Genomic DNA, 13,911 nt, shown 5'->3' on the forward strand with positions numbered 1-13,911 from the left:
CTTATTCAGATTTACAGGTAACGCAAAACTGGAATTGATGATAAGCAAAATTTCTTGAAAGGCTAGAATTTTGAGCTAAGTCTAATCATTGTAGGAGGGGAGACAGTCTCCTCTCATTTCATTTCTTTTTTTTTTCCTTATTTCTTTATTATGGTGAGTAAGCTTTTTGATTCTTATGGTCTTATGATCCACAATTCTTGAATTGCTCTTATATGTCCTATTTTCTTTCTTTCTTTTTTTTTTTTTTTTGTGGGGGGGTGTCTTTTTTTAACTTTATTTTCAAAACATTTGCACAGATAATTTTTCAGCATTAATCCTTGCATAGCTGGATTATGTTTCAGATTTTCTCTTCCTTTCTCCACCTCTTCCCCTAGACTGCAAGCAATCCAATATAGGTTATACATGTTAAAATATATGTTAAATCCAATATGTGTAAACATCTATACAACTCTCTTATTGCACAAGAAAAATAAAATCAAAAAGGAAAGAAAATGAGTAAGAAAACAAAATGCAAGTGAACAACATCAAAAAGAGGGAGAATGTTATGTTGTGATCCACATTCAGTTCCCACAGTCCTCTCTCTGGGTGTAGATGCCTCTCTTCATCACAAGATCATTGGAACTGGCAGCAGTCACCTCATTGTTGGAAAGAGTCACATTCATCAAAATTGGTCATCATATAATATTGATGTTCCCACGTACACTCTCATTTCATTTCTATAGGAAATGACCCATTTGGAAACTGTTTTTACTAATTCAGGCCAATGCCTGTTCTATTGTTCTTTAGTCATTCAGTTGTGTTCAATTCTTTGAGACATTATGGACCACAGCAGTCTATGCTAACCATGAGGTTCCATGGCAAAGTTACTGGCATGGTTTGCCATTTCCTTCTGTAGTAGATTATAGTAAACAGGTTAACTGGCCTAGGCTCATAAAATTAGTGAGTCTCTGAGATTGAATTTGAACTCAGGTTTTCCTGATTCCAGGCCCATAATTCTCTCCACTGATCTATCTAGCTGCCTGCATCTGCTCTTAAAGAATTGCCTGGGGCCACTGAAGATGTAAGCAATTTACCTAAATCATATTGCCATTATGTGTCAGAGATGGGATTAAACACAGGTCTTTCTGTGCCATACTACCCCTAAAATGAAATTTATCAGAAATAAATGTCAAGTCTTATACTTCACTTTCAAAAATTAGCTTTGCAAGTACAAGATCCTGGAGAACATGACTAGACAGAATTTCTGAAAAACATCTGGGAGTTTTAGTGGATTGTAAGCTAAATGATTAAGCAGCGAGATTTAGCATCCAAAAAGCTAATGAAAACTTACTCTATACAGGCACAGTGTCCAGACATAGTGAGGTGATAGTAACTCTATATACTGCTCCAGTTAGAGCACTTGTAAGAGTTGTGTTCAGATCTGGTCACCCCATTTTAGAAAGGACATTGACAAGCTTTAAATTGTCCAGAGGAGGCCAATTAGAATAGTGAAAAGCAATCTGATTTATGTCATATAAGGGTCAATTTAAAGAACATCTACAAAATGAGAGGCTATGAGTAGATGACTTATGGAATCCCTTCCAAATATGAGGTATGGAGAATAGGTTTTTGAACCCATAAACTTAATGTGTTTAGCCTAGAGACGACTTAAAGGGGACTACATTATTTATCCTTTAATATTTGATGGATTGACAAATAGAAGAGGAAATAGTCTTGTTCTAATAATAATAATAAACAAACTTGCTTCCAGGGGACAGAACTAGGACCAATGGGTTGAAATTTCAAAGAAAGCAAATTAAGCTTGATATTTTAAAAAATTGTTAAAAAATTGAAAAAAGAAGTGTTGCGATATCTGTCAAAAGCAATCTTTTAAGGCATGTTGTGGAGGGATTCAACCTCAGATTTAGATTGAACCACATGGCATTCGAAGTCCCTCTCAGCTAAGATTATATGAGTTTATTCAATGCACAGACGGATAAAATGATTTACCCACAGTACCCTAGATAATAAGTGACTGAAGGAGATTCCAGCCAAAATCTAGAGAATTTGAATCTAATATTTTTTTGACTATCATCTGGAAACCAGGACTATTAGCTATGTGAATAGAGCCTAGATTATAGAAGGGTCTGTGTTTTGAATTCTCTTTAACTGCATTTACCTTATACCTGAATTTGAAAAGAGCAATTTCAGAAATTATCCATTTTCAATGGATTTCTTACCCTCTAATATCTATGTGTTCTCAGTCTATCTCTCCTCTCACCCCAACTTTCTCTTTTCCTTTCCCTCCTAATATTCATGCTTTAAATTGTATGTTGATTGCCAGATAGATGATAGTATCAGAGAGTCACAAAGCAGTCATAATGTTGTACCACTGTTACCTTGGGAAACCTTGGCTTACCCGTCCCTTTAGGGTTATGCCATTTGTTATTTTCATTTATACTGCTGGTTCTTTTCACAGCCAGTTACATCCATGACCTAAGACAAAAGATATATAATAACTCAGAGAAAATAGAGTTGAAATTTATATAAGATATTACAAAACAGAGAATATAATGCAATAGAATGTGTTTAACATATCAACATTTGATGATACAAAGCTTCAGTCTAGAAGCCACTGATAATGATACTCATTTGACTCTTTCCCCCTACACAGTGTGTGAATTTAGTTGCAGAAGACAAGGAGTAAGAGGTGAAATATCATTAAATATATACAGAATTAGCACATGTCCAGTTAGAATGATGAGGTTGCGGGAATGCATTATGCTTTGCTCAATTAAAATTAAATTCCCTGATCAAAAGCTGTTCTGCCATTAATTGTACCATCAACACCACTGTGAAACCCACAGAAGCCTCACTGAAAAATCCGGACATCCATGTTTCCATTTTGTATAATATTCCATATGGCCAGTTTGTGACTGTGGGATTCTTTGAGATATGGGGAAAGAAAGTTTATGCATGCTGTGAACTGTGTACAGAAATTACAGAACATCCAAGATGGTGTTAAAAGCCTAAACCCAGCAAGAATCATCACACCTGCTGTCTGCACTCAAGTTGTTAACTTTCTTTTAAAAAAACAAAAACAAACCTGAGACATAGACTGAAATATATATATGAATGTGATATAGTTGTGAACTAGAGTATTGTTGTGAACTAGAGTTTGGTTCAGTGCCTAGCACATAGCAATTAATACTTATTTACAGGTTGATATGAATATGCAATAAGAGGAAGTACAGAAATTGCTTTTTTTTCTTCCTTCCTCCCTTCTTTCCTTTTTTCTTTCCTTCTTTCCTTTCTCTCTCTTTTTTCTGCCTTCCTCTCAACCTTCTTTCCATCCTATCCCCCTCTTTGTCTTCTTCTTCTCTTTCTCCTTTTTTTTTTTTTGTCAGTTGGTACTTAGAAATATTTATTGATAATTTGAACTACACTAGTAATACTACCAAGTGTAATTTAATACATTAATTCCATATAAAATATTTCTAAAAATACAAACTAAATAGCTAAACATTCTTCTCAATTATGCTATTACTAATTTCCATGTTCTACTTTTTAAAATTTTATTTACATTGATCATTTTTAGACAAAAACTTTTTAAATTCATATAATAGAAATTATCTACTTTGTATTTTAGATCATGTATATTTTGGTTTTGTTAAGGAATTTCTTCTTTAACCTTAATTATGAGTAGTTTCTTCTTTCATTATACTATTTATGTGGTATTTAAAATTATACTCTTCTAGATCTAGTTCATGCCAGTTTGCATTTTATTTCTCTTAGCAGTTCCAGTCTAGTGGGAAATTCTTCTGCTTTGAATAATTTGGGTTCTTGATTTCATTAGAATGCTTAATTCCAATTAAATAACTTGTAATTGCCTCCGATCTTATCTATCTGGCCTGTTCTACTGGATCCACTTTTCTATTTTGTAACTACCACCAGTCTTATTTTATATTTTATTTTCCCCCAATTACATATAAAAGCAATATTGACATTCTTTTTTTTTTTTTTTTCAAATTTTGAGGTCCATTTTCTCTCTCTCTCCTTTCCCTCCTCTCATTGAGAAGGCAAATAATTGAAATAGATTATACATGTGTAGTCATGCAAAATACATTTCCATGCAAGCCATTTAAAGTCCTGATTATTACTAATTTACAATATAATTTGAGTTCTGATCATGTTCTTACTTTTTTTTTTTTAATTTCCCAGGAGATAGTAGATGAACTTTTGTCTCTCCAAATGAATTTTATTATTTTTTTTAATTCAATAAAGGAGTAATTCTTTGGCAGTTGACTGATATGGCATTAAGTCTACCAACTTATTTAGTAATATTGCCACTTGTACCATATTGGTGCAACATAACCATAAACAATAAAGATTTCTGAAAAGAATGTTTTAGATATAATTCTTATAAGTGTAGAAATATTATTTCATATAAGAGACAGTTGAGTATGGTGTTCATTGTCACAGATGGTATTCAGAGTCACAGAGCCTGCTTCTATTCCATGTCATGACATCAATAACTTTGGCATCCCAAGACCAGTATATTCAAATTCTTGACTATAACTATTCTAAAGTATCATTCACCTCCTTTTCTGAGATAAGATACATACATACATACATACACACACATAGCGAGAGAGAGAGATAAGTAGATAGATATATAAACATTTGTATACATATATACATACAAATATATACCCATACATACATATATGCATATATACATGAATATTTTTATCTGCTGTGATGCAAGACTCTCAGAGAAGGTTGGGGTTTTTGTTGTTGCTGTTGTTTGTTTGTTTGTTTTTTGGCTAAGGCAATTAGAGTTAAGTGACTTGCCCAGGGTCACACAGCTACATGTCTGAGGTCAGATTTGAACTCAGGTACTCCTGGCTTTAGGTCTGGTGCTCTACCCACTGTGCCACCTAGCTGTCCCAAGAAGGGAGTTTTTTTAATTGCCTTGAGATTCTAGATAGAGATATCACTCTCTTTAATGAAAATATTTTTTGATGTATTCCCACCATTCCTTTTCCTGCTCAAAATCTTTCTCCCTTGCCCCTCCTGAGGTGACTGGCCTCCATTACCTGGAACTACTACTCACTATCTGGAAGCTCTCCAGAGATATTAAGAGACTAAAAAATCCTCTTCCCCCATTTTTTTCCATCACAGTACAGATTGGAAATAATCTATAGCTCTCCCCATCTCATCTCCAAATCCTCTCCCCAACTTCACACACACACACAGTGCATGTGGGTGACAGAAACATGTGTTTTTGTATATAGACTATTATTTTAACTCTTTCTCTTTCCCTTCTTTTAACTATTTTCCCTTAGATCCTTTTGCCTCTAGATATTCTCTTTTTGGTCCTAAAACAATGGAAAAGTGGTTTTAAAAATAGCCTTGTCTCACCCCAGCACCTTAAAAAACCTCATTACATTACTTTATCTTTATTAAAGATGTGTTATTTTTTATGTGCATTGTCATCTGTTTATCTGACTTCATTCAGAAAAAAATGTAAATGCCTTTTTTTGATGAAAACCTCATCTGTTTTAACTTATTATATGGTCAGCACATGTCATTTGACTACAGAATGTTTTGGGGGGAGTGCCTCCTATCTTTGATTTCACATTAGTTAGAAATAGTCTTGAATAATTCAGATCTATTATTCTTGCTAGGTAAGGTTTTTCTCTTGGCAATCTGAAATCAAAAAAAAAATAAACAAAAATAAAATTTGAAGTTTTAACCACTACCTTCCTTGAAGAAGGAACTCAGGACTTCTGAGATTGGTTACCTGGAGATTATGCTTATCCTCTATTTTTTGTATTTCTGGACAACTGCTTATATTATTTCTTGCAGAACAATATTCAAGTTTTTCAATTCATAACATTTTTCTAGGAAATGTATGATTCTTAAATTATCTCTCTGCCTTCTGTTTTTAAAATTTGACAATTTCAATTTTCAGATGAAGAAATTAGTCATTTCTAGTCATATAAAAATGCTTTAAATAACTATTGATTAGAGAAATGCCACTTTGCACATCTCAAATTAGCTAAGATGACTAGAAAAAATAATGATAAATGTTGGAGATAATGTGGGAAAACTGGACATTAATACATTGTTGGTGGAATTGTGAACTGATCCAAACATTCTGGAAAGCAATTTAGACTACCCAAAGTGCTACAAAATTGTGCATACTCTTTGATCCATCAGTGTCTCTATTGGGCTTATATCCCAAAAAGATTATAAAAAAAGGGAAAGGACCTAAATATGCAAAAATGTTTGTAGTAGCCCTTTTTGTAGGAACTAGAAACTGAGTGGATGCCCATTAATTAGGGAATGGTTGAGTAAAGTTATGGTATATGACTATAATGGAATATTATTGTTCTATAAGAAATGACCAGCAGCCTGATTTCAAAAAGACCTGGAGATACTTATATAAATTGATGCTAAGTTAAAGTGAGTAGAACCAAGAGAACATTATACACAGCAATAACAGGATTATATGATGATCAGCTATGATGGATGTGGCTCTTTTCAACAATAAGGTGATTCTAGAAAATTCCAATATTCTTATGGTGGAGAGAGCCATTTGCATTCAAAGAGAGGACTATGAGGACTGAATATAGATCACAACATAATATTTTCATAAAATTTTTGTTTTTGTGGTTTGCTTGCTTGTTTTTTTCTTTCTCATTTTTTCCTCTTTTGATCTGATTTTTCTTGTACAGCAAGATAAATATGAAAACTTGTTCAGAAGAATTGCACATGTTTAATCTATATTGGATTACTTGCTTTTAGGAGAGGAAGGAGGTGAGGAGGGAGAGAGAAAAATGTGGAACACAAGGTTTTGCAATGGTGAATGTCAAAAACTATTTTTACATATATTTTGAAAAATAAAAAGCTACTATTATGCAAAATAAAATAAATTTGTCAATTTGAATTATAAAGTACTTGTATTCATTCGTTAATGATGTTGTTTGATTTTATTTTGTCAAATTTTCTTCTACATCCACTTTTTTTTGAGTACCAAATCTGTTATTTTCTTTTCCAGAGTCTTTACTAATTTTTTTTAAAATTTGACATGAATTTTAAATTTTGTACTTTTATCTAATTAATTGATTTCTTCTCTGAGAGTTTGGATTCCTATGCTTATTTCTTATTTAAATTCTTCTTTTAACCTTATTATTTCTGCTTTCAAAAATTCCACTTTCCTTCATTATTTCTGGATACTATAGAATGTCTTTTTCCTTTTTTTATTTAGTGTTTTCTCTTTTCATCACTGAAATATATTTGTCTACTGCAACATGATCCTTTTAAGTTTGATATATAATTTTTTCTTTCTCTATGATTCGATACTGTGACCTTCATGTCAGATTTAGGTGTTTGAAGTTACTTTCTGTCACTAAATAATATTCACTCATTGTTGACTGATTTTCCCTGGAAGTAACTAATAAGTTAAGTACATTTGGAAGAAGAACACTAAGTCTTATATGTGTGCGTGTTTGTATTATTGTATATGCATGTGTGTGTATATATATGTATATATTCATATGTGTATATATGTTTACAGATTGTGTGTGTGTATACACACACACACACACACACACACACACACATATATTAGTGCTGAAGAAAAAATTCTCCTATCCTACAACTAATAAGATAAAGGGCTAATTAAGTACATGAATGGTGAAATAGTAAAAATAAATACCTACCCCTAGGTAGGAGACTGAGGCTATAGCCTTGTCTGAAAAGGCTCAGAGAAGAGAGCAAAAGGGGAAAAGAGAGAAGATAGGGAAATAGGGAAGAAGAAACAAGTTTTGTCTGAGTTTTTTTAACATCTTTTTATTATAATATTCATTGGCGACATTAACAGTAATATTAAAAAAAAGTGTTATTTACATTCATCTAGTTCTTTAATGCCTATGTTTGAAGTATTTACATTATTATGTCATTATTTAAAACATTAAATCTTCTGGTAAAAGACTATGTAGCATAATTAAAATAATAATAATGCCTAGTATTCATATAGCTGTTTAAGATATTTAAAGCATCTCACAAATATTATCTCATTTCATCAAGTCAAGAACCTTGGGAAGCAGGTCATATTATTCTTCCCATTTTACAGGTGAGGAAACTAAGACTGAGAAAGACTAAATGATTTGCCCAAAATCATATAGGTAGGAAATATCTAAGGAGAGATACAAACTCAGGTCTTCTTGACTTCAAGAGAAATATTATGAAACCAATTCAGAATAAAGATGTAAAAATAAAAGACCCAGAACGAGACACAAAGAGAAGTCTTGAAGCCAGAAGACTTGAATTTGAGGTTTGCTCTCTCTATGCATTCTGGCTTTGTGGTCCTGGGCTAGTATTTTAACCATTTAATGCCTCAGGAAAAATGGACTGCCACTTTGCATCGGTAGAGGGAATTTCCACACTAGGAGTTTCCTACATAGAGAAAACCCCTGATTTTCCTAAAATATCTAAAAGTAATGTCATTTCTTTTATTCCTTGATTTTTTTTCTCCCAAATATTTTTTCTAAAATCCATTTATCTAATAACTATTGTCAGTACAAGGAACTATTTCTAAAATTCATTAATTAGAAGATGCTAGTTGTTGTTCCATTTTAACCAGAATAATTATATCAGTTCAAGTGAGACTCTCAAAGGCAAATGTTATCTGAGCACACTAATTGAGCCTCTACATTGGCAAGAGATTTAAGAGAACTCCAATTCACCAAAACTGTTAAATTCAAGTACTGGTAATAATTATTGCCATGAGACAAAGAGATCTCAATACAATTAAATAATCAGAGTTAGCAAGAGATACATAAGCCTATTTTTTAAAATTTGCCTAAAAAGTAAAATTATTCCTCATTTAGACACATCAGGAGATAATTCTCTCACCAGCATTTTTATGCTTGAAAAAAATATTTAAACCTCCAGTTTATAAAAATAAAGGATTGTACTAAAGAATGTCAAATTTTATGATAATTAGGTCAGAGGATCTGAAGCTAAAAGGCATCTTCAGATTATCAAATCTAACTACTTCAATTTATAGATGAGTAACATGACTTTCATACCATACTCCTTTATTGAGCAGTCAGGATTATATCAAAACTCTGTCTTGTTTCACCTCCACGCTGGAACTTCTACTGCTTGCATTTCCTTCTGTAAAATCTACCAAAGCTCATCTCACTTTGTGAGGTAAGAATGATTTTCTACCCTATGAAAAGTCATAGAGATACAATTGTAAATAGATTTATATATTTCTTCCACTTGTTATAGAATACTGGTTCTGAATCTCCTCACCCTCCATAAGTACTTAGATTGAATCATTGTTAAGGATCGATATTTCCACAGTTATGGCTTAACATGGAAGTCTTGAGTCATCAGAGCTGACTGAGTGGTGTAGTGTAAGAGATAAGCATCTTACTAAGAAATCCACTGACTCACTGATGAATACAAGGAAAGATTTTATTTTATGTTCTAGCAAGAGTGGGTATCTAAACCACTAGGCACACTCTTGAAAGTCAAAATCACAGCCTTTTGATTCTCTGTCCCAAACCCAAATCCTTCCCCTGTTTTCCCCATTGGCTGGATACTACAAGAGGTTATAGCTCATCAGAAGCACCTAATTCCACTACATAAACATAAGTCTCCATCCCTAATTACATCCCTCATTGGCATTCACTTTATTTGGTTATATTTCCCCATGAGTGATTATATGGGCAGTCCCTCTATTTGTTTCACTTTCCTTGTTCCTTGTCAGCCTAACACCTAGTTTTCATTTCTTAAATTTTAGTTCCTTTCTCCAATTTAAATTTCCTTTCTCTGATTTTTTTTAACTTAACTCTGTGAAACTAAACCCTCATCCAATTCTCACAAGAGGGGAGTAGATTATTCTCTTAGAACCTATGGTAATATTTCAAAATGCTATATCTTGTATGGAAATACTTGTCTTTCCTTTTTTTCTCTTTTCTTTTCATAGGCCTGTGAATTCCTTGAAATAGAGAAATCCTAATGAGAAAACTTTATTTATCAATATAAATCTTCATCTGCTTTTTTTTTTTTTTTTGGATTGGAGCACAGTTAGTCTGTGTTGGAGAGAGAATCCCTGGAAGCTGTGACCATCTCTTTCTCTTCTGTAACATACTAGATCTAGTACATTTCTTGTTGTCTAGATGTGGTGATGCTTGGGAGTTATTCTTGACCATTGATCACTTCAAAATCTTGCCTGTCTTATGCTTTATTTCCTCAAATATTTGTTCTTTTCATTTAGGCAATACAAAGAATATACATGGTCTGTTAAGCTCATTCACTAAAAATCAAACAGTAAATATTTAGCTATCTAGAGTCAAGTTCAAATTGAAATTTAAAAATACAACTATAAATTTGAGGGGAAAAGAAAAATATGTACAATAAAAAACAATCTATTTAGGACAATAACATTGGTATCTCTATAACTATTGGCAGAATGAGATATTGGATATATTAGAATGAGATATGAGATATTAGAATCATAAGCATTGTGTCCATCTAGCTCAATGTCATTTTCCAGATGAGATAAAGAGAGTTTATATGACTTGACCTATATCATGTAGCATGATAATATGGCAGAAAGAGTTCAAATATAGCAGTCAGGAGACTTAACTCTAGCCCAGGAGCCTCTCTGTATTATTCCATCTATAAATTAAGATAGACTTGATGATAATTTAAGATCTTTCTACATATTAACTTCTATAATCTATGATTTCTCATATCAGAAAGACTGTAGTATTTTATACACATATATTTACATTAATTAGAAATTAGGATTCTTTTTCATTTCTTGAAAATACCAAGTTGGGTTATGGTGGATCATGGCAAACTACTTCATTGTGAGAGGAGGAAGTCCTAAGGATTTCTATACAACCATGGAAAAGGTCTGAATTTTACTTTCATTTCTTAGCTGTATTTTGCAAATGAATTGAAGGTTTAACACTAAATTGCAATTTGAAGATGGAATATAACCAACTTCAAGTTAGAGTCTGAAAATTCCATTTCAGGCTTTGCCTCCATATAGATACTCTGGGAATTGAAAATTGGAAGTATGTTGCCACGGTTGGGAACTCAACAAACAGCTGCCTGTTCTGGGATGTAGATTATGTTTTCTATAGATGTCCCTGATGCATGGGTTTCATACTCTCCTGTAGTGATATACAAAGTTTTAGTCTCACTGCAAGAATCCTAACTCCAGAAATGAATTTCACAAGAATATCTTTTCAGTTAGCAATATCTATCTGGATTTTATTTCTTCCTTTTTTTTCCTTCCTTTACTCAGTTTCAAGTGGAGCTGAGGGAACATTTCTCCACTTAAGTCCCTCTTGGAGAAAATCCAGTATGGATATTTTATGATGACTCTACTAAATTGTACTATGGTAAGATTTCAATGGAGTATTTGGGTCCAGAGCCAGAGATTTTATCCCCCTAAGTTCTTTCTTATTTCTTCTCCCATCCTTTCCATTTCTTCATTTCCCCCTGTTTTCCCACTCTTTTGACATATACTTTTTTTTACATAAATTCTAATAGGATATTTGATTTCACTTCAAATTTAATAGTAGATACATTGTGAACAGAAAATACTACATAGATATAAATCATAGTCCTAGTCCTTATACTGCCTGTGTTCTTATAATCAATATGAGGTACTGGCACTAAGATTTCTCCCAATCTTTAGAAAAGATAGGTCATTCCAGTTCCATGAAACTGAAAAGCCTATTGCAATGACTTCATATGTATAATATCATATTTCAATGGGTAGGAGAGGGCTTGGGAGGGAAATAATTTGGAAATAAAATTGGAAAAAATAAAATTAAAAAAAGAAAAGCTATTGCAACAATATTTTTCTTCTCTCCCTTCTTTCCTTCCTTTCTTTCTACCTACCTCACATGCACAAAAATATTTATAACATGACTTTTCATTGCAGCAAGGAACTGGAAATGAAGTAGATGCCCATCAATTAGAGAATAGCTAAACAATTTGTGGCTCTTAGGTATAACAGAATATTAATGTGCTATTTATAATGTTATAAGAAACAATGAATATGGTGAATACAAAGGAAAATTGAAAGATTGATACAATGTATATATAGTAAGTAGAAACATGAAAAATACATAACTACAAAAAATAGAAAGTTTAACAACAAAAATAGAGAATTCAATGCTGAGAAATTATAATGCTTAAAATTGTCCCTCCCAAAAAGAAATATGAAAATAAGACCTCCTTTTCTTCTTTGTTTAGTCAGAAGACTATAAGTCTATATGCTTTATACTCAAGTCAAACTTGATTACTGTGTTATTACTTTAACTCTTTTCTCTCTTTTTTATTCTGTATATGCTGAAGAGTTCTTTGAGATGGAGTTGGAGACAAGTGATGGAAAATATAAGTAATGGAAAAACAAAAGATAACAATTTTTAAAAGGGAAATAAAATGATATTCCAATACTTGGTAAAAATAACTTCTTAGACATTACTTGCCAACAACTACTACTAGTCTGAGTAAGCATCAAATGTGCCATTCACTGAAAAGTCAGTGCCATTTTAGTATTTCTCTAATTATCTTAGACTTATAATAAAGATTTGTGCAGAGGATACAACTTTATAAATATTTTCCTTGAGTACATTGAAAAAATATTACATTAATAATATGGTCATAGATTTAAAACTAGATGGAATATTAGAAGTCATCTTGTCCGACTCCTTCATTTTATAGATGAGTAAATGTGAAAAAAAAATGGAGCACACAAGGCAAAATTTGTGAATCTGATATGCTTAGTCCCAAAGGAACAAACTTGCTCTCTCCCTTTCCTCTCCACCCCCTCAAAAATTAAATAGAGTTAGCAGGATGGTTAGATAAGGATCAATCTGATGTGGCAGTTGGACTAATTATGAAATTCTGCTAAAAAGTAACAATATGAAAGCTATGATTTAATAATTTGACTCTCTAGGACTTGGAACCCAGGGGAAAGGAGGGTCTCGGAAAAAGCAAGTTGTGTACTTCTCACCCAATTATTTTTGCACAAATGAAAAAAAAAAAAAAACCAGGGTAAGATGAACATCAAGGGGGACTCTGACTGGTGAAGTAAGGTCACAAAATCAGAGCTATTAAAGTGACCTGGAAAGAGAAGAAAAGTACATTTGGAATTAGAAGATCTGGATTAGAATCTTGGCTATGTTACATGATTTGAAATAAATTGCTTAACCTCATTAACCCTTATGAAGTGATTAGACTATCAATAGATAGATTCTTCCAGTTCAAAATCCTTTCATCCATATTATTTATTATGGTAATAGTGATGAACAGTGATGAGGGTAGAGGGACTATTTATTAACCTCAGGCCTAATTTTTCCCATCAAATGGTAGAGGCATTTTGTTCTCCTCTCATTGACTACGCCTACCAATACTGTCCCTGGGCTCTGCAAACTCTTCCTCTCTACTTGGCGAGTCTGTCAAAGTTATAGAAATAATCCAATATTGTTAAAGTTGTTTTTATCTACAGACATTATTTATTTCTCAGAGGTTCCAGTCATATCATTGGATGCTAAAGTCTGTGGTAGCAGCACTTGATGACTATGAAACAAAAATCATTTAGCCAGAATAGGGAAGGCTAGTCAAGGTTGATGATGGTAAAAATGGTTCTCTGTTACAACCTCTCTGACAAATTATTCATCAAAATAATCCCGCAAATACTCTACCTAAATTCAATTTTCAGATCACCGTTTTTCTCTGACATCATTGGAACTTAGTGCTAATAAATCTTCCTTGAAACCTTTTGCTGGATAGATATCAGAATGGATGGCTTGAGGTTAACAATATTTATCTCCTCAGAAAACAGAAATTATCAGAAAACAGGGTCTTAATAAAGAACACTCA

At 32.6% G+C, this 13,911-nt stretch overlaps 1 long non-coding RNA gene across 1 annotated transcript in view; it reads right to left on the bottom strand.

Annotated features, from left to right (window-relative positions):
- Nucleotides 1-1,533: 1,533 nt before the first annotated feature.
- Nucleotides 1,534-13,911, bottom strand: part of LOC127540366 (uncharacterized) — a 36,294-nt gene continuing 23,916 nt past the window's right edge. Inside the window, exon 4 of the long non-coding RNA XR_007948124.1 lies at nucleotides 1,534-2,475. This is a non-coding gene — a long non-coding RNA (uncharacterized LOC127540366). The remainder of the gene's footprint in view (nucleotides 2,476-13,911) is intronic.

This window comes from Antechinus flavipes, chromosome 6 (assembly GCF_016432865.1).
Source record: "Antechinus flavipes isolate AdamAnt ecotype Samford, QLD, Australia chromosome 6, AdamAnt_v2, whole genome shotgun sequence".
Classification (NCBI taxonomy): Eukaryota; Metazoa; Chordata; class Mammalia; order Dasyuromorphia; family Dasyuridae; genus Antechinus; species Antechinus flavipes.